Source organism: Lichenostomus cassidix, unplaced genomic scaffold (genome assembly GCF_008360975.1).
Source record: "Lichenostomus cassidix isolate B80296 unplaced genomic scaffold, HeHo_3.0 HiC_scaffold_742, whole genome shotgun sequence".
Lineage (NCBI taxonomy): Eukaryota > Metazoa > Chordata > Aves > Passeriformes > Meliphagidae > Lichenostomus > Lichenostomus cassidix.
Window position 1 is genome coordinate 23,022 of NW_028147286.1, and position 21,715 is coordinate 44,736.

The 21,715-nt window shown below is 38.9% G+C and overlaps 1 long non-coding RNA gene across 1 annotated transcript in view; it reads left to right on the top strand.

Annotated features, from left to right (window-relative positions):
- Positions 1-3,794: 3,794 nt before the first annotated feature.
- The window catches only part of LOC146423447 (uncharacterized), a 169,903-nt gene continuing 151,982 nt past the window's right edge, over positions 3,795-21,715 (top strand). The window contains exon 1 of the long non-coding RNA XR_014847530.1: positions 3,795-3,931. This is a non-coding gene — a long non-coding RNA (uncharacterized LOC146423447). The remainder of the gene's footprint in view (positions 3,932-21,715) is intronic.

A 21,715-nucleotide genomic window follows, 5' to 3' on the forward strand; every position in this document is an offset into this window, starting at 1 on the left:
AGGAGTATGGAACAGGAAAGCCTGGGAGTGGGTTGGTGACAAGGATGAAGTAGGTGAATGGGCATAGAAGGAGGCACTGAGCGGGTTATGGATGGTAGAGAAGTGTTGCAAAAGCTGGAGGAAAGAAGGTACCTTGAAGTGTCTCTGTAACAGGGAACAAGCAGAGATGTACAGGTTGCAGCAACAGTATTTCTGTGTTTCACCAGGTTCCCTGTATGACAAGGGCACTACATCCGTGTGGAGCTCCATGTGCTGGCACATGGTTTGAGTGTCAAGGCAGAAATGGAGAAGAATCTGTCCGGGGGGAGCATGCAGCTCTGGCTGTCCTAAGTCTGCTGATATGAGAAGGTATGTGTCACGTTTCAAAAGTGTTGCACTTGCCACAGCAGGAGGCATGGATTCCTGAGAAGCGAGCATGGAACACTTGAATTTTGCTACATGTTCAGGCATAGATTTCACAGTGAAAGAGAAAAGTACAAAGACATACTGTGTGCACATAGGGAGAGGGATACTGTATGCACATGGGGAGACTTGTACAGGTCGTGTTTACAGGCTCGCTGCAGTAATTGTGAGACCTGTCAGGTGTAAGTGGCATGTGTAAGACACGGTAAGACATGTGTAAGACGTGGGTGTTGCAAAGAATTGCAGTTCTGAGCAGAAAGGCTGCTACAAAGGCAACGGCTTTGAAATGCAGGACGGCAGGCCCAAAAGTGATGGAAATCCACTCCTACAGCGCCCTCTCGTGTCGAGGTAGTGTTTAGGATGGAACTTGGGACATTCTCTAGAAATACCTGGGAAGGAATGGATGTGCAAAGCAGACCCTCCCACGGTGTGTCCTGTCACTGGCATCTGGTCTTAGGTTTGAAACACACAAGGACAGAGAGGAAGGGAAAAAGAGGACAGGAGGGACAGGTAGGGCCACAGGAACGAACAGGGACACAGCAATAGGAGCGGTCCATAGGGTGCCAGGGGCATCCTGAGGTGGGTTAACATAGGCTGAAGTCATGGGCCGATGGCCAGGCCTGTCCCCCTGGCAAAGCAGGGGCAGCATCTTACAGCAGGCTCCAGATGTGTGGATATACATGCATTGCTGCACTGTAAAGCATGTGGAATGCATTGAAAGGCCCTGTAAGGTAACTGTGACATGAAAATGTTTTCTTTATGGCACATGGGGCTGGATGAGGGTTTGCACAGGTGGGCTAAGGAGGCCATGTTTATGGCCTTCGAGAAGAGGTGACAGCATGTAGGCAGAGGCCTCCCGTTCCCCCCGGAGCTGGGGGACAGTGGGTACAAACCTACTTCCTGCAAGCATATCCTCCTTGCTAGGTGCATGCTGAAGCTTGGAACATTTGGAGTACAGCTGCAGGGTTTGACATCTTCCAGAAAGTGAGATGAATGAGAAAAAAATTTTCCCTGGATGTGATCAGCTAGGTAGGTAGCTAGGTAGGTAGGTAGCTAGGTAGGTAGGTAGGTAGGTAGGTAGGTAGCTAGGTAGGTAGGTAGCTAGGTAGGTAGGTAGGTAGGTAGGTAGGTAGGTAGGTAGCTGGCTGGCTGGGTGGGTAGCTGGCTGGCTGGGTGGGTGGCTGGGTGGGTGGCTGGCTGGCTGGCTGGCTGGCTGGCTGTCAGTCAGTCAGTCAGTCAGTCAGTCACAGCAAAGTAGCTGTCTTAAGGGAGACTGGTGAATAGAGGTGTATATGAATGTTTTGCTGAAGAAGAATGATGAGTACGTGATAACCCTCCCTGGAATGCAATTGGACGTGGAGGTTTCGGTCAGGAAGTACGAGGAGTATGGAACAAGAAAGCCTGGGAGCAGGTAAGTGAGAAGGATGAAGTAGGTGTATGGGCTTAGAAGAAGGCACAGATGGGGTTATGGATTGTAGAAGAGGTTTGCAAAAGCTGGAGGAAAGAACGTGTCTTGAACTGTCTCGGTGACAGGGAACGGGCAGGGATGTACAGGTTGCAGTAACAGTATTTCTGTGTTTCACCAGGTTGCCTGTATGACAAGGGCACTACATCCATGTGGAGCTCCATGGGCTGGCACGTGGTTTGAGTATCAAGGCAGAAATGGAGAAGAATCTGTCCTGGGGAAGCATGCAGCTCTGGCTTTCCAAAGTATGCTGATATGAGAAGGTATGTGTCACGTTATAAAAGTGTTGCAGTTGCTGTAGCAGGAGGCATGCATTGCTGAGAAGCAAGCATGGAACACTTGAATTTTGCTACATGTTCAGGCATAGATTTCACAGTGAAAGAGAAAAGTACAAAGAGATACTGTGTGCACATAGGGAGAGTACTGTATGCACATAGAGAGAGTTGTACGGGTCGTGTTTACAGGCTCGGTGCAGTAATTGTGACACTTGTGAGGTGTAAGTGGCATGTGCAAGACACAGTAAGACATGTCTAGGAGGTCGATGTTGCAAAGAATTGCAGTTCTGAGCAGAAAGGCTGCTACAAAGGCAATGGCTTTGAAATGCAGGACGGCAGGCCCAAAAGTGATGGAAATCCACTCCTACAGCGCCCTCTGGTGTCGAGGTAGTGTTTCTGATGGAACTTGGGACGTTCTCTACAAATACCTGGGAAGGAATGGATATGCAAAGGAGACCCTGGCAGGTTGTATCCTGTCACTGGCAACTGCCCTTAGGTTTGAAAGAGACAAGGACAGAGAGGAAGAGAAAAAGAAGAGGGGAGGGACAGGTAGGGCCACAGGAACAAACATGGACAAAGCAGTGTGAGCGATCCACAGGTCCCGGGGCCATCCTGAGGTGGCTTAATGTAGCCTGAAGTCATGGGTCGATGGCCAGGCCTGTCCCCCTGGCAAAGCAGGGGCAGCGTCTTGCAGCAGGCTCCAGATGTGTGGATATACATGCATTGCTGCGGTGCAAGGCCTAGCACTGCAGAGCATATGGAATGCATTGAAACACCCTGTAAGGTAACTGTGACATGAAAATGGTATGGTTATGGCACGTGGGGCTGGATGGGGATTTGCACAGGTGGGCCACAGAGGGTAGATGTTTATGGCCTGTAAGCACAGATGACAGCATGTAGGCAAAGGCCTCCTGTTCCCCCCTGTCCTGGGGGACAGTGGGTACTAACCTACTTCCTGCAAGGGTATCCTCTGGACCTGCTGCATGCTGAGGCTTCCACAGCTTGGAGTGCAGCTGCAGGCTTTGACCTCTTGCAGAAGGTGAGATGACTGAGGAATAATTTCCCTGGATTTGATCAGATAGCTAGCTAGCTAGCTGGCTGGCTGGCTGGCTGGCTGGCTGGCTGGCTGGCTACCTAGCTAGCTAGCTAGCTAGCTAGCTAGCTGGCTGGCTGGCTGGCTGGCTGGCTGGCTGGCTACCTACCTAGCTAGCTAGCTGGCTGGCTGGCTGGTTGGTTGGTTGGCTGGCTGGCAGGCTGGCTGGCTGTCAGTCAGTCAGTCAGTCTGTCAGTCAGTCAGTCAGTCAGTCACAGCAAAGGAGCTGTCTTAAGGGAGACTGGTAAATAGAGGTGTATATGAATGTTTTGCTGAAGAGGAATGATGAGTACATGATAACCCTCCCTGGAATGGAATGGTACATGGAGGTTTGGGTCAGGAAGTAGGAGGAGTATAGAACAAGAAAGCCTGGGAGCAGGTAAGTGAGAAGGATGAAGTAGGTGAATGGGCATAGAAGGAGGCACTGAGGGGGTTATGGATGGTAGAGAAGTGTTGCAAAAGCTGGAGGAAAGAAGGTACCTTGAAGTGTCTCTGTAACAGGGAACAAGCAGAGATGTACAGGTTGCAGCAACAGTATTTCTGTGTTTCACCAGGTTCCCTGTATGACAAGGGCACTACATCCGTGTGGAGCTCCATGGGCTGGCACGTGGTTTGAGTGTCAAGGCAGAAATGGAGAAGAATCTGTCCTCGGGGAGCATGCAGCTCTGGCTGTCCTAAGTATGCTGATATGAGAAGGTATGTGTCACGTTTCAAAAGTGTTGCACTTACCACAGCAGGAGGCATGCATTGCTGAGAAGCAAGCATGGAGCACTTGAATTTTGCTAAATGCTCAGGCATAGATTTGAGAGTGAAAGAGAAAACTACAAAGAGATACTGTGTGCACATAGGGAGAGGGATACTGTATGCACATGGGGAGACTTGTACAGGTCGTGTTTACAGGCTCGCTGCAGTAATTGTGAGACCTGTCAGGTGTAAGTGGCATGTGTAAGACACGGTAAGACATGTGTAAGACGTGGGTGTTGCAAAGAATTGCAGTTCTGAGCAGAAAGGCTGCTACGAAGGCAACGGCTTTGAAATGCAGGACGGCAGGCCCAAAAGTGATGGAAATCCACTCCTACAGCGCCCTCTGGTGTCGAGGTACTGTTTAGGATGGAACTTGGGACGTTCTCTAGAAATACCTGGGAAGGAATGGATGTGCAAAGCAGACCCTCCCACGGTGTGTCCTGTCACTGGCATCTGGTCTTAGGTTTGAAACACACAAGGACAGAGAGGAAGGGAAAAAGAGGACAGGAGGGACAGGTAGGGCCACAGGAACGAACAGGGACACAGCAATAGGAGCGGTCCATAGGGTGCCAGGGGCATCCTGAGGTGAGTTAATATAGACTGAAGTCATGGGCCGATGGCCAGGCCTGTCCCCCTGGCAAAGCAGCGTCAGCATCTTACAGCAGGCTCCAGATGTGTGGATATACATGCATTGCTGCACTGTAAAGCATGTGGAATGCATTGAAAGGCCCTGTAAGGTAACTGTGACATGAAAATGTTTTCTTTATGGCACATGGGGCTGGATGAGGGTTTGCACAGGTGGGCCAAGGAGGCCATGTTTATGGCCTTCGAGCAGAGGTGACAGCATGTAGGCAGAGGCCTCCCGTTCCCCCCTGAGCTGGGGGACAGTGGGTACAAACCTACTTCCTGCAAGCATATCCTCCTTGCTAGGTGCATGCTGAAGCTTGGAACATTTGGAGTACAGCTGCAGGGTTTGACATCTTCCAGAAAGTGAGATGAATGAGGAAAAATTTTCCCTGGATGTCATCAGCTAGGTAGGTAGGTAGGTAGGTAGGTAGGTAGGTAGATAGCTGGCTGGCTGGCTGGGTGGCTGGCTGGCTGGCTGGCTGGCTGGCTGGGTGGCTGGCTGGCTGACTTTCAGTCGGTCAGTCGGTCAGGCAGTGCAAAGTAGCTGTCTTGAGGGAGACTGGTGGATACAAGTGTATATGAATGTTTTGCTGAAGAAGAATGATGAGTACATGATAACCCTCCCTGGAATAGAATTGGACGTGGAGGTTTGGGTCAGGAAGTAGGAGGAGTATGGAACAAGAGAGCCTGGCAGTGGGCTGGTGAGAAGGATGAAGTAGGTGAATGGACATAGAAGGAGACGGTGAGGAGGTTATGGATTGTTGAAGAGGCTTGCAAAAGCTGTAGGAAAGAATGTGCCTTGAAGGGTCTCGGTGACAAGGAACGTGCAGGGATGTACAGGCTGCAGCAACGGTCTTTGTGTGTTTCTCAGGGTTGCCTGTATTGCAAGGACACTGCATCCATGTGGAGCCCCGTGGGCTGGCACTGGTGTGAGGGTCAGGGCAGAAATGGAGAAGAATCTGTCCTGGGGGAGCGTGCAACTCTGGCTGTGCTACGTATGCTGGTATGAGAAGGTATGTGTCACGTTTCAAAAGTGTTGCACTTGCCATAGCAGGAGGCATGTATTACTGAGAAGCCAGCACGGAGCAGTTGGAATCTGGGCACCTGTTCAGGCATAGTTTTGATAGAGAGAAGGAAAACTACAAAGTGATAGTGGGTGCACATAGGGAGAGTTGTGCAGGTCGTGTTTACAGGCTCGGTGCAATAATTGTGAGACCTGTGAGTTGTCAGTGCCACGTGTAAGACGTGGGACATGGGTGTTGGAAAGAAGTGCAATTCTGAGCACAAAGGGTGCTATGTAGGCAATGGCTTTGAGATGCAAGACGGCAGACTGGAAGTGACAGGAGTCCACTCCTACAGCACCCTCTTGTGTCAAGGTAGCGTTTAGGATGGAACTTGGGACGTTCTCTACAAATACCTGGGAAGGAATGGATGTGCAAAGGAGACCCTCACACGGTGTGTGCTGTGAGTGGCATCTGTTCGTAGCTATGACGGACACAAGGAGAGACAGAGAGAAAAAGAGGAGTGGAAGGACACGTAGGGCCACAGGAACAAACAGGGACAAAGCAATAGCAGCTGTCCATGCGTCCCAGGGGCATCCTGAGGTGGGTTAACATAGGCTGAAGTCATGGGCCCATGGCCAGGCCTGTCCCCCTGGCAAAGCAGGGGCAGCATCTTGCAGCACACTGCAGCTGTATGGATATATATGCCATGCTGCAGTGAAAGGCCTAGCACTGCACAGCATGTCAAAGGCATTGAAACACCCTGTAAGGTAACTGTGACATGAAAATGGCATGGCTATAGCATGTGACAGTGGGTTCAGGTTTGCACACGTGGGCCACGGAGGGTAGATGTTTATGGCCTGCGAGCAGAGGTGATGGCATGTAGGCAAAGGCCTCCCGTTCCCCCCGGAGCGGGGGGATGGTGGGTACAAACCCGCTTCCTGCAAGCGTATCCTCTCGGCCTGCTGCGTGCTGAGGCTCGGACGACTTGGAGTGCAGCCACGGGCTTTGGCCTCTGTGCGTACACACCTCTCGCAGAAGCTGAGATGACTTCATAAGAACTTTGCCTGGACGTCATCAGCAGCTGGCTGAATGTCAATACAAAGTATGTGTCTTCAGAGAAACTTGTGGATGGAGTGAGATAGGAATGTTTGGGTGAAGAAGAATGCCGAGTGTGTGATGACCGTCCCTGGAGGGGAATTGGAACTCTGCAGAGTATGGAGTGCATGCACTGTCGGACAGCCTTTGCTGCAGGCAAGTGTGAAGAAGCCGTGGAGATGGATTAGAAGGTATTAGACTGGGTGGTTGCGGTTACATGACATGGGTGGGTAAGAGATAGTGCACCTGATTGAGAATTTGTAGAATACTGTGAAACTTTGATGTGTTGCTGTGGCTGAGCAGGCCCGAAACCCTCCGCTGTGTCACAACTTCAACAGGCGGCTGGTGGGTAGGAGGCCCAGGAGGACGTGGCATCGGGCGCTCGGACTAGCACATGTGCTGAGCCGTGCGGAAATGACTGACACGTGTGTCGTGTTCTCTTCCAGATGGTGGGGTTTCGCTGCTGCTGGAGTTGCCTATCCCGGCGAGGATATTGTGGTGATGTGGCATGCGTAGAGAAGGGAAAGATGGCATCTGTTCTGTTCCAAAAGATATAGAAAACAAAATGACATGAAAGGCTGCTGAAGGAAAATTGTTGTGACTGACTGCTACTGTTGCAAAATGTATCATCGGGTTAAAAATATTGTGTCACTGTAGTCAAAGGTTTGGTTTGGGTTTCCCCTGGGAAAAGAAATGTTTGGTTTCTTCCAGGGCAATGCTGTGCCACATGAGGCCTGGTGAATTCAGCATAGCAAGAGCTTGGGATTGACCCCCAAAGAGAAGCAGAAAGACAAGCACTGTGAACAGAACATCCAGCAGGAACATGTGGTTCTCCAGAAGACATGATGGATATCACAAGCAGCTAGGCCAGAGCACCTGCAGCAGGGCTGAAGACATCCTGGCCCAGAGAAATGACTGCTAAAAACAAGTGAAGAATGTCATAAGCGTGACAGACAAGGACATTGGAGTGCAACAAGACACCGAATATGGGGAGTTTGCTCCACTTTGGACGAATGAACACTGAGGCAATGCTTTCCTATTGGCTTTTACTGTATGCACTATCTGAGAAACGGAGTAAAAGCTCTGTAGTCTGGAATGGTTGTCTCTGCACACCCGGGCTTTGGGGGGATGAGATGATTGCTGTGGTACGTGCTGGGCACAAAATAAAGTCATGCCTTGAGTGTGTAACATGAAAATGTTGTTGCAGAGTTTTTCCATTTTTTTCTGCAGATTGGGTGACACTAGTAAACACGTGGCAGTAGTGTAGAGGTGGAAAAATAACCCCCAAGACTGCAGAAGTGATCCCTGCAAAAGCACAGGATGGGGTAACACATGCACACGGAAGTGAATGCAGGCACGAAACAAGTGAAAAAACCCCAGCGATACACAGTAGAAGCCCCTAGGAAATACTGTACAATGAGATAAGCAAAATGGACGTAGTTGGGAGAAACAACTATATATATGCTAGTGCTGCAGTATCCCCCAAAATGTGTTTTGGTTTTCAAGAATCATAAATGGTGCTTTCAAAAAGTGATTAAAAGACCCAGTAAGATTTGAGAGAATGGTAATTTGTGCTAATACAGTTGAGGGAAAGCATGTAAAAACCATGCACTGAACCTTAGGAAAATTCTCTAGCAAAGGACCTCCAAAAATGGGGAAAAAAGTAAAACGCTAAAGAAGCAACGGCTCCCCTGTTGCCATAGCGACGGGCGGGCGGAGACAGGCGTAGCTTAGGGCGGACTGAGGGGGCACCGAGGGGCGGGCTCTTGGGCGGGGTAGGGGGAGCGGCAGGGCCGTGGCTGTGTGCCGAGCCCCGTGACGTCGAGGGGCGGGGTGTGGAGACCACCGGAGGCGTGGCTTTGGCCCGGGCAGGGCGCCGACAGGGGCGGGGCCGAGGGAGGGACGACAGGCGGAGCAGTGGGTGGAGTACCGTGACGGACGCAGAATCGGGGGCGGGGAAGTGGGCAGAGCTTTGTTGACGTCATTGTGCGGCGAAAAGGATATGCCCCCAAAAAAAGGATTTAAAATTAAGGAGCCACTCTGGCTCGGTGGGTATGGCCTTAAGCCGGATCTCTGCACGTCAGGGGTTCGAATCCCACCGCGGGCTAGCCCGTGCGTGTGCTGGGCACGTCACGGCCCCGTAGTCCGGGAACCCGCCGGCCCGCCTACCCCCACTGGAACGTAAGTGAGGCACGTGTGCCAGAAGGTGGGGCGACACAGGCGGGCCCCCCCGCGAGGGGGGGCAGCCCAGGCGGGCCCGCCGCAGGGGGGGGGCTGCCGCTGCAGCTCCCCGCAGGGGGGGGGGATGGCGCCGCCCGGACGGGGCCTCCCGGGGTACCCCCCCCGCGTCCACCGCGCCGCGCGCGGCGCGCGCTGAAAATCCGGGGGCGGCACCTGGTGCCGGGGGGCGTGGCTGAGGGCACCAAGGTGCCAAAATTTACTTTTTCCACCTACAACGCACTAACAAACACTTCACCTTCAAACTCTCTCCATAACCAACAATAAATACTTCTGTCCTCACATTTCCTTCTCTTATCAAACTCGGCCTTCTTTCATGCCTTAACACATCTCACTCACACACACACACACAGACAACCAAACACACTGCATATACATTCACCAACTCAAACACACTCACATTAACAACAAAAAAACCCTCTTCCCAAACTTTGCAAAACACTCCATTTATGCACCTCTTGCCTTCTACAAAACTCACATACTCTCTCCAAACCCTTCACGCCTTGCTTACGCCACCGTCGCAGCTCCTTGCTTGCGCCGTTCAAGCCACGCTGATGCTTCTTCATTTACCACACCAATCCCTTCGTAAGCCACTTTGACCTTTCACCCCTCACGCTCACAACAACAAAACCTCACCTCTCACATCCTTCACCTTTGCATTCCCACCTTTACTCCCTCAACATTTCTTCCACGTGCCACTTCCTGCCATCATTACTTCCCTGCAACCAATCGCTTCACGGTACCACTCTGAAAGACAAAGCAAATTTAACAATCATCTCAAACACCTGCATCTGGCCTCCAGCCACCTACAAACCTCTTCCAACACCATGGCTAACTGACAGCTGGACACCTCTCTCCCATGGAAAATCAATCTCCCACCGCTTTACCCGTCTGGTCCTCTCCCTACCGGTGCCGTGGTCGGGCCCGGATGCCTCTCATGTCTGACTCCGTGCGCTTTCTTCTCACGCATTGCCTATTAGGGCACAGGACTCATTTTAGAAAAGCGGATCAAACACAACAAAGAGCCGCTCCTGCTGCTCAGCCACCACCTTACAGCCTCTCCCTCCTTGCCACTTGCTGCACACCACTCCCTCAAGCCTGCTGGCTACCTGGCTCACCTTCTCACAATTGGGCGGCTTGGGCCTCCCCTTTGCATATGCTCTCTGAACACCTTGCCACGGTGTCCCCCATGCTCATCTCCTCCCTCGGCTACCCATTCGGCGCCTCGATGCGGAAAGTGCCCCGCAAATGAAACGCGGGATATATGTATGTGTGTGTGTGAGTGTGTGTGTATATGTATATCTGTGTATCTCTGTGTCTCTATATATATACATATGTGTGTATATATACATATCTGTATGTATATACATATGTGTGAGTATATATATATCTGTACATATATGTGTGTGTATATAGGTGTATGTGTATATATATATGTAGGTGTCTGTATATGTATGTCTGTGTGTATATATGTCTGTGTATATATATGTGTGTGTGCGTATATATCTGTATCTTTATATATACATAAGTGTATATATACGTATGTCTGTATATACATCTGTGTGTATATATTTCTGTGTCTATACATACATATGTGTGTATATATACATATATGTGTATATATATTTGTATGTCTGTGTATATATATATGTGTGTGTGAATATATACACGTGTGTGTGTATATATATATATGTGTGTGGGTATATATATATCGATGTATAGATACGTGTGGATATATTTACATATGTGTATACATACGTGTGTATATATATGTCTGTGTATATATATGTGTGTCTGTATATATACATATGTCTGTATATATACATATGTCTCTATATGCATATGAGGGAATGTATATATGTCTATATATATGTCTTTGTATAAATATGTTTGTATTTATATACATATGGGGGTGTATATATATGTGTCTATATACATCTGTATATATATATGTGTCTATATACATCTGTATATATATATATGTGTCTATATACATCTGTATATATATATGTGTACATATATATGTCTATATATGTATGTGTGGGTATATATACACATGTGTGTATATATACATATGTGTGTGTATATATACATATGTGCATGTATATACATATATGTGTGGATATATATGTGTGTATATGTGTGTGTATATATATGTGTCTCTGTGTATATACATGTATGTCTATACATATATGTGTGTGCATATTCTGTATGTCGGTGTATATATACGTGTGTGCATATATACATATGACTGTTTATATACATATGACTGCATATATATGTCTGTGTATATATATGTGTATATATATATATGGTGTGTATAAATATGTCTGTGTATCTCTATGTGTATATATATACATATGTGTGTATATATGTGTCTGAGTGTGTGTATATATGTGTGGATGTGTATATATATGCTGTGTATAAATATGTCTGTGTATCTCTATCTGTATATATATACATATGTGTGTGTGTATATATATATATGTATGTGCATAAATATGTGTAGGTGTGTGTGTATATATATGCTGCGTATAAATAAGTGTGTCTATCTGTATGTGTATATATATACATGTCTGTATATATATGTGTGTGTATATATATATATGGTGTATATAAATATGTGTGTGTATCTGTATGTGTATATATATACATATGTGTGTATATATATGTGTGAGTGGATATATATACGTGTGTGTATATATATATGGTGTGTATAAATATGTCTGTGTATCTGTAGGAGTATATATATACATATGTCTGTATATATATATGTGTCTGCATATGTATGTGTGTGTGTGTGTATATACATATGCTGTATATAAATAGGTGTGTGTGTATGCGTATGTCTATATATATACATTTCTGTGTATATATCTGTGTATGCATATATATGAGTATGTGTGTATATTTATATGGTGTGTATAGAAATATGTGTGTATCTGTATATATATATATACATATATGTATATATATATATGTGTCTGTGCATATATATGTCTGTGTGTGTCTGTGTATATATATATGGTGTGTCTATTTATGTGTGTGTATCTATATGTGTATATATATACATATGTGTGTATATATATATGTATGTGAATATATATGAGTGGGTGTGTATATATATATGGTGTGTATAAATATGTGTCTGTATCTATAGGTATATCCATATACAGATGTGTGAATATATATGTGTGTATGCATATATATGTCTGTGTCTGTATATATATAGTGTGTATAAATATGTCTGTGTATCTATAGGTGTATATATATACATATCTGTGAGTATATATGTGGGTATGCATATATATGGGTGTGTATATATATATATGGTGTGCATAAATATGTGTCAATATCTATATGTATATATATACATATGTGTGTATATATATGTGAATGTCTATATATACATGTGTGTGTATATATATATGGTGTGTATAAATATTTATGTGTATCTGTATGAGTATATATATACATATGTCTGTATATATATGTATGTCTGCATATATAGGTGTGTGTGTGTGTATATATATGGTGTATATAAATAAGTGTGTGTGGGTATGTGTATATCTATATATATACATTTCTGTGTATATATCTCTGTGTATGCATATATATGAGTAGGTGTGTGTGTATATATATATGGTGTGTATAAATATATGTGTGTATCTGTATATATATATATACATATATGTATATATATATGTGTCTCTGCATATATATGTCTGTGTGTGTCTGTGCATATATATATGGTGTGTCTATTTATGTGTGTGTATCTATATGTGTATATATATACATATGTGTGTATATATATATGTCTGTGCATATATAGGAGTGGGTGTGTATATATATACGGTGTGTATAAATATGTGTCTCTATCTATATGTATATCTATACACAGATATGTGAATATATATGTGTGTATGCATCTATATGTCTGTGTCTGTATATATATGGTGTGTTGAATATGTGTGTGTATCTATAGGTGTATATATATACATATGTGTGACTATATATGTGGGTATGCATATATATGTGTGTGTATATGTATATATATGGTGTGTCTAATTATGTATCAATATCTATATGTGTATATATATAAAAATGTGTGTATATATATGTGAATGTGTACATATATATGTGTGTGTGTATATACATGTGTGTGTATCTATATATGTATATATACATATATGTGTATAATTACATGGATGCATTTATATGTCTGTATATATATATCTGTGGGTATATATATCTGTGTGTATCTATATGTGTGTATATATACATATATGTGTATAAATAAATGTCTGTATATATATGTCTGTATATACAGAGGTGTATGTATATATATATGTATATGTGTATATCTCTGTATATGTGTGTGTGTATATATACATATCTGTTTGTATACACATATATGTGTATGTATATACCTCTGTATATATGTGTGCATATATATTTCTATCTGCGTATATATATCTGTGCATGTGTATATATATATGTGTGTATATATATGTGTCTCTGTATAGATATGTGTGAGTGTATATATACATGTGTGTGTATACATATATGTGTGTGGCTATATATGTGTGTCTGTGTATATACACGTGTGTGTATATATACAAATGTGTGTATATACATATGGTGTATATATATAATTCTGTGCAGACATACATATAGGCGTATACATACATATGTCTGTATATATATGGGTGTGTGTATATATATGTGAGTGGATATATACATGTATGTATATATACATATATCTGTGTGTATCCATACATGTGTGTGTATATGTATGTATCTGTGTGTATACATATATATGTGACTGTATATATACATGTATGTCTATACATATAGGTGTATGGCTATATATGTCTGACTGTGTATATATACGTATGTGTATATATACATATCTGTGTGTATACATATGCTCTATATATATATTTCTGAATATACATACATATGGGCGTATAGAAACAAATGTCTGTATATATATGGGTATGTGTAGATATATGTCGGTGTGTATATGTACGTCTGTGTATATATACATATCTGTGTGTATCCCTACATATATATGTATATATATGTGTGTGTGTATATAGATGTGTAAGCGTGTATATATAGGTGTGTGTGTACATATATATGGTGTGTATATACATATCTGTGTATATAGATGTGTCTGTGTATATATATGTCGAAAGCTAGCTTCTAGAGAAGGGACACGCAGATGGACATAGATTGCTTATTAACGAGCCGCTTCTTCACAATAGCCATATTCCGCCGACTATTCGTGACATACCTTCATCCGATCAGCGATCTAAGGTCACCGTGACTTTCCTTCGACGTGGAGATCGTAGGAGCCGTCCGGAATGCGTTCATTGGCGACAAATAGGCAGAAATCGGGCATTATAGGGAAACGTAGATACATGTTAAGGCAAGTAGCCAAACTTAGGCCGTGGAACTATAGAACCAATACTATTGTAGGATTACAGAATAGGCATGAGTTAGTTAACTACAATAGAAATTATATGCTGTACATGAATAAACTGAAGCTTGTGCTAAATTCATATTGGTTTCTCAAGCCTCCGTTTCTCAGCATATATATATATGTGTGGATATATATATTTGTGAGCATGTATATACATGTGTGTGAGTGTACATATATATGGTGAGTATATACAGATGTGTGTATATATATGTCTGTGCGTATATATATCTGTGTGTATATATATATGTGTGTGTATATATACATGTGTGTGTATATATATGTGTGTGTATATATATCTGTGCGTGTCTATATATATGTGAGCGTATATATACATATGTCTGTGTATACATATATGTATGTGGATGTATAGGTGTGTCTCTGTGTATATACATGTGTGTATATATATATACATATGTGTGTATATACATATGGTGTATATATATATCTGTGTGTATACATACATATGTGTGTATATATATCTGTGTGTGTATATATATATATGTCACTCTATATATACACGTGTGTGTATACATATATGTGTGTGGCTATATATGTGTGACTGTATATATATACAAATGTGTATATATACATGTATGTACATATACATATGGTGTATATATATATGTGTGTGTATACATACATATGAGCATATATATACATATGTGTGTATATATATGGGTGTGTGTATATATATGTGTGCATGTATATGTACCTCTATGTATATATATACATATGTATGTGTATCCATACATATGTGTGTATATATATGTTTGTATGTATATACATGTGTGAGCATGTATATATATGTGTCTCTGTCTACATATATATGGTGTGTATATACATATGTGTGTATATATATGGGGTGTGTATATATATATGTCTGCATATATATATGTGTGAGTATGGATATATATGTCTGTGTGTGTACATATATATGCTGTCTATATACAAATGTGTGTATATATCTCTGTGTGTCTATATGTATGTGTGTGTACATACATATGGTGTCTATATACAAATGTGTGTATATATCTCTGTGTGTATATATATATGTGTGGACATATATATGTGTGAGCGTGTATATATATGTATGTGTGTGTACATATATATGGTGTGTATATACCTATGTGTTTATATATCTGTGTGTGTGTATATATATGTGTGTCTGTATATATATGTGTGACCATGTATATATATGTGTGTGTACATCTATATATGGTGTGTATATACATATGTGTGTATATATGTGTGTGTGTATATATATATGTGTATGTATTTATATATGTGTGTGGCTATATATCTGTGAGTGTATATATACATATCTGTGTGAATACATATATGTGAGTGGATATATATGTGTGTCTCTGTATATATACATGTGTGTCTATATACATAAGTGTGTATATACATATGGTGTGTATATATATATGTCTCTCTATATACATACATATCTATGTGTCTGTATATATATATGTGACTTTAGATATGCACATGTGTGTATACATATATGTATGTGGCTATATACGTGTGACTGTGTATATATACATATGTGTATATATACATATGTATATACATACACATGGTGTATATATATATTTCTGTGTATACATACATATGGGCGTACATATACATATGTGTGTATATATATGGCTGTGTGTAGATGAACATGTGACCAGGTATATATATGTGTGTGTGTGTACATATATATGGTGGGTATATACATATAGCTGTATATATATCTGTGTGTATATATATGTGTCACCATATATATATGTGAGCATGTATATATATGTGTGTGTGTGTACATATATATGGTGCATATATGCATATGTGTGTATATCTATGTGTGTGTGTATATATATGTCTATGTGTGTATATATATACGTGTGTGTATATATATGTACTTGTGTCTATATATGTGTAAGGGTATATATACATATGTGTGTGTATACATAAATGTGTGTGGATATGCACGTGAGTCTATGTATATATACATATGGGTATGTATACATCTGTGTGCATATACATATGGTGTATATATATATGTGTGTGTATACGGACATATGGCCATATATATACATATCTGTGTGTATATATATATGTATGTATATGTGGGTGTATATATATATATATATCTGTGTGTGTATATATATATGTGTGTGGATATGCACGTGAGTCTATGTATATATACATATGGGTATGTATACATCTGTGTGCATATACATATGGTGTATATATATGTGTGTGTATATATATCTCTCTATGTGTATATATATATGTATGTATATGTGGGTGTATATATATATATATATCTGTGTGTGTATATATATATGTGTGTGTATATATATCTCTCTATGTGTATATATATGTGTCTGTATGTATATATATGAGTATGTATATATGTTTCTGTCTATATATACATATGTGAGTGTACACATATATATGTGTGCACATATATGTGTGTGTGTGTGTATATATACATTTCTGTGTGTATACATATATATGTGTGCATATACATACGTGTCTGTATATATATAAGTGTGTGTATATATACATATGTCTGTATATATATATACATATCTGTGTATATATCTGTGTGTGTAAATATATGTCTCTGTGTGTATATATGTTTATATATATACATATGTGTCTATATATATGTCCATGTATATATATCTCTCTGTGTGTACATCTATGGTGTACATATTTATGTCTGTATATATATGTGTGTGTATACATATATGTGAGTGCATGTATCTATATGCGTATATATATACAAATGTATGTATATATATGTGTGTATATATATGTGTGTCTGTGTATATATATAGTGTGCATATATATATGTGTGTATAAATATGTGTGTGTAACTCTATGTGTATATATACATATCTGTGTATATATGTATGTGTGTGAATATATTTATATGTCTGTGTGTATATATATAGTGCGTATAACTGTGTGTATCTGTATGTGTATATACATATACATACATGTGTATATTTATGCCTGTGTGCATATATATATGGTGTGTATAAATATGTGTGTGTAACTCTATGTGTATATATACATATCTGTGTATATATGTATGTGTGTGAATATATTTATAAGTGTGTGTGTACATATATAGTGCATATAACTGTGTGTATCTGTATGTGTATATATATACATACGTGTGTATATTTATATGTGTGTGCATATATATGCATGTGTGTATATATATATATGGTGTGTATAAATATGTGTGTGTATCTCTATGTGTATATATACATATGTGTGTATATATATCTGTGAGTGCATATATATGTCTGTGTGTCTATATATATATGGTGTGTATAAATATGAGTCTGTATCTCTATGTGTATATATATACATATGTGTATATATATATGTATCTCTCCATATAGATGTCTGTGTGTGTATATATATATGGTGTGTATAAATATGTGTGTGTATATGTATGTGCATATATATTCATATTGGAATATATATGTGTGTATATGTATATGTGTATATGTGTATATATATGTCTGTGTATATATATGTGTATATATGTGTGTATATATATGTGTGTGTGTATATAACCCTGTGTGTGTGTATATATATATATGTGTGTGTATATATGTGTGTGTGTGTGTGTGTATATATGTGTGACTGTATACATACATGTGTGTGTATACATATATGTGTGTGGATACATATGCATGTCTCTGTATATATACGTGTGTGTATATATACATATGTGTATATATACATATGGTGAATATATATATTTCTGTGTATACATACATATGTCCATATGTATAAATATCTGTGTACATATATGGGTGTGTGTATATATATGTCTGTGTATACATATACGTGTGTGTATATATACATATTTGTGTGTATACATTCATATGTGTGTATATATATGTATGTGTGTATATATCTGTGTGTGCGTCTATATATATATGTGTGTGTGTGTGTATATACATGTGTGTGTATACATATATACGTGTGGATATATATGTGTGTCTGTGTATATATACATGGCTGTATATATACATATATCTGTATATACACATGGTATATTTATATATGTATATGTGTATATATACGTGTGTGTATATATACATATGTCTGTATATACATATGGTAAATTTATATATGTATGTGTGTATATATACATGTGTGTATATATACATATGTCTGTATATACATATGTTATATTTATATATGTATGTGAGTATACATACATATGTATGTATACATACATATGTCTGTATATATATATGTGTGGGTATATATATATACATGTGTGTATATATACATATGTGTGTGTATACATACATGTGTGACTACATATATGGCTGTGTGTATATATATGTCTGTGTATATATATACATGTGTGTATATATACATATGTATATGTATACATACATATGTGTGTATATATGTGTGTGCGTATATATATATGTCTGTGTGTGTATACATATATATGGTGTGTATATACATATGTGTGTATATATATATGTGTGTGTGTGTGTGTGTATATATATGCCTGCCTATTTATATGTCTATATGTATATATATGTGTGTGTGTATATATACATATGTCTGTATACACATCTGGTATATATATGTCTGTGTGTGTATACATACATATGTGTGTATAGACACATATGTGTGTATACATATGACTGTGTGTATATAGATGTGTGTGTGTATATATACATATGTGTGTGTATATACATACATATGTCTCTATATATATATGCGGGTGTATATATATACATCTGTGTATATATACATATGTGTGTGTATACATACATGTCAGTGTATATGTATGTGTGTGTATATATACATGTGTGTATATATACATATGTGTCTGTATACATACATGTGTGTATGTATATATATGCGTGTGTGTATATATATGTGTGTGCATGTATATATATGTGTGTGTGTGTGCATATTTATGGTATGTATATACATATGTGTGTATATGTATGTAAAAAAAAATATGTATGTGTGTGTGTACATATATGTGTGTCCATGTATACAGATGTGTGTGCGTGTACATATATATGGTATGTATACACATATGTATGTATATATATGTGTGTGTGTGTATATATATGGTGTGTATATATACAACTGAGGGTATATGTATATGTGTATTTATATACGTATGGGGGTGTATATACATATGTGTGTGTATATACATATGTGTGTGTGTATATACATATGTGTGTTTATATACATGTGTATATAAGTGTGTGTTTCTATACCTGTGACTATATATGTATCTGTCTGTGTATATATATGTGTGTGTATATATATGTGTGTGTATATATATGTGTGTGTATATATATCTGTGTGTGTATATATATGTGTGTGTATATATATCTGTGTATATATATATCTGTGTATATATATGTGTGTCTATATATATGTGTGTGTATATATACAGCTGTGTCTGTGTATACATATATGTGCAGGCATATATATGTGGATCTGTGTATATATACGTGTGTGTATATATACATATATCTGTGTATATATATGTATGTGTATACATATCTGAGTGTGTGTATATATACATGGTGTGCATATATATGTGTGTATGTATATACAACTGAGTGTGTGTATATATCTATATGTCTATATATATACATATGTGTTTATACATATATGTGTCTGTGTAGATATATATGTGTGTATCTATATGTGTGTACATATGCATATATGTGTATAAATACATCAGTGTATATAAATATCTCTTTATATATATATGAGTGTATATATATATACGTGTGTATATACATATGAGTGTATATATACATATGTCTGTATATACATATGTAGGTATGTATATATGTCTATATATATGTGTGTGTTTATATACATATGGGGGTGTATATATATGTGTATATATACATGTGTGTATATATACATATATGTGCATATATACATATGTGTGTATATACATATGTAGGTATGTATATATGTCTATATACATGTGTGTGTTTATATACATATGGAGGTGTATATATATGTGTATATATGCATGTGTGCATATATACATATGTGTGTATATACATATGTAGGTATGTATATGCGTCTATATATATGTGTCTGTTTATATACATATGGGGGTGTATATATATGATATATCATGTGATATATACATATGTGTGTGTATACATATGTAGGTATGTATATGCGTCTATATATATGTGTCTGTTTATATACATATGGGGGTGTATATATATGTGTGTATATACATGTGTGTATATATGGGTATGTGTATATATATGTCTGTATATGTATATATGTGTATATATAAATATGTTTGTATATATATTTCTGTATATCTGTGTGTGTGTGTGTATCTATATCTCTGTGTGTGTATATGTATGTGTATGTGTATATATATTTATATATAGATATGTGTATATATATACATATGTGTGTATATATACATATGTGTGTATATATATGTGCATATATGTGGGTGTATATATATTTGTGTATATCGATGTGTCTGTATCTATATCGGTGTGTGTGTATATATATCTGTGGGTGTGTATATATATGTGTATGTGTATATATATGTATATATACATATGTGTGCATATGCATATATATATATATGTATTTGTGTATATATATACTGTTTATAAATATGTATGTATATATATGTGTATATATATACCTATGTGTGTATATATATCTGTGTTTATATATATATGTGTGTATATATATCTGTGTGCATATACATGTGTGTATCTATGTGTATATATATAAATACATATGTGCATATATATGTGAGTGTATATATACATATGTGTGTATAAATGTGTGTGTATATATACATATGTGTTTCTATATACATATCTGTATATAGGTCTGTATATATATGTGTGTGTATATATATGTGTGTATATATACATGAGTCTATATATGGGTGTGTATATATACATAAGTGTACATATACACATGTATGTATATATACATCTGTATATATATGTGTGTGTATATATATCTGTCTGTATATATATATGTGTGTATATATGTATGTGTGTATATATACATGTGTGCATATACATACGTATGTGTGTATATATACACACGTGTATATATACATATGTGTATATATACATGTGTGCGTATACATACGTATGTGTGTATATATACACACGTGTGTATATACATATGAGTATGTACATACATATGTGTGTATATATATGTCTGTATATCTATGTGTTTGTGTATATATACGTGTGTGTATATAACCAT